The sequence below is a fragment of the Heteronotia binoei genome, chromosome 3 (genome assembly GCF_032191835.1).
Source record: "Heteronotia binoei isolate CCM8104 ecotype False Entrance Well chromosome 3, APGP_CSIRO_Hbin_v1, whole genome shotgun sequence".
NCBI lineage: Eukaryota > Metazoa > Chordata > Lepidosauria > Squamata > Gekkonidae > Heteronotia > Heteronotia binoei.
The window spans coordinates 190968930-190970620 of NC_083225.1; the positions used below are offsets into that span (position 1 = coordinate 190968930).

A 1691-nucleotide genomic window follows, 5' to 3' on the forward strand; every position below is an offset into this window, starting at 1 on the left:
TTTAATATCGGTAGCTCACAAAGCACAATTTTTGCTCACAAGACTCTGCAGATTAGAGGGAACATTGCTTCTCTTATGTTATATCTGGGGCAGTGATGCTCTGTCTTCTTGGTGCTTGGGGGCATAGTGGGGGAGCTCCTGGAGCTCTGGCCATGCTGGTGGGCCTCCTGATGCCCCCTGGTTTTTGCCAACTGTGTGACAGACAATGTTGGACTGGATGGGCCATGGGCCTGACCCAACATGCCTTCTCGAGTTCTTATGTCTGGAACAATGATGCTATGTCTTCTTGGTGCTTGGGAGGCAAGACTTGGGAGGACTTCTTGAATTCTGGCTCCACTGGTAGACCTCCTGATGGCATCTGGGTTTTGACCACTGTGTGACACAGTGTTGGACTAGGTGAGCTACTGGCCTGATCCAACATGGTGTCTCTTATGTTCTTACAAGATCGGGCTATCCTGGCCACTCAGGTCAGGTCAAATCCCAACCTAAAAGATGGCGTGGTATATGTAGTGGTCAGACTAGGGCTGAGGAGGCCTGGGTTCAAATCCCCATGAAGTCAACCTTTGTCTCACAGGTAAGGTTCCCAACCTCCAGGTGGGTCTTGGGAGATCTCCTGGAATGGCAACTGATCTCCAGACAGCAGGGATCAGTTCCTGTGGAGAAAACTGCTGCATTGGAGAGTGAACTGGAGATGCCAGGAATTGGATCTGCGACCTTCTGCATGCCAAGCAGATGCTCTACCATTGTGCAATGGCTCCTCCCCCATAAAACACACAAAGCTGCTTTCTACTGAATCAGACCATTGGTCCATCAAGGCCTGTTTTGTCTACTCAGACTGAGAGCAGCTCTCCAGGGTCTCAGTCTGAGGTCTTTCACATCCCCTACTGCCTGGTCCTTTCAATTGGAGATGCCAGGGATTGAACCCGGAGCCTTCTGCATGCCAAACAGATGCTCTGCCACTGAGCCATGACACCTCCTTCAATGAATATACCTCCCGAGTCAAATTACTGGTCCAATAAGGTCAGTTTTGTCTAGTCAGACTGGAAGTGGCTCTCCAGGGTCTCAGGTAGAGGTCTTTCCCATCACCTCCTGCCTGGTCCTTTTAACTGGAGATGCTGGGGATTGAACATATGAACATATATATGAAGCTGCCTTCTACTGAATCAGACCCTGGGTCCATCAAAGTCAGTATTGTCTACTCAGACTGGCAGCGGCTCTCCAGGGTCTCAAGCTGAGGGTTTTCACACCTATTTGCCTGGACCCTTTTTAGTTGGAGATGCTAGGGATTGAACCTGGGACCTTCCGCTTACCAAGCAGATGCTCTACCACTAAGCCGCAGCCCCTCCCTGTGTCTCTCCAGGGTCTCAAGCTGAGGTTTTTCATGCCTGCTTGCCTGGACACTTTTTAGTTGGGAGATGCCAGGGATTGAACCTGGGACCTTCTGCTTACTAAGCAGATGCTCTACCACTGAGCCACCATCCCTCCCCAGAACCTAGGACCTTCTGCCTGCCAAGCAGATGCTCTACCTCTGAGTCACAGCCCTTCCTCCAAGCAACCCACTTGAGGTCACGTCTCTCTCTCTGCATGTCCCTCACCAGCTCTGGGAAGCTGGCATAGTTGTGACACAATTACCAGCTCAAGGTGAGCTTCCTGGACGAAAGAGGATTTGAACCCAAGTCCATCCTGTCTAC

General features: G+C 51.0%; 1 non-coding gene across 1 annotated transcript; it reads right to left on the bottom strand.

The window, feature by feature from the left end:
• Nucleotides 1-1409: 1409 nt before the first annotated feature.
• Nucleotides 1410-1486, bottom strand: TRNAT-AGU (transfer RNA threonine (anticodon AGU)). The gene has a single exon. It is a non-coding gene; the product is annotated as a tRNA-Thr (tRNA).
• Between the last annotated feature and the right edge of the window lie 205 nt (nucleotides 1487-1691).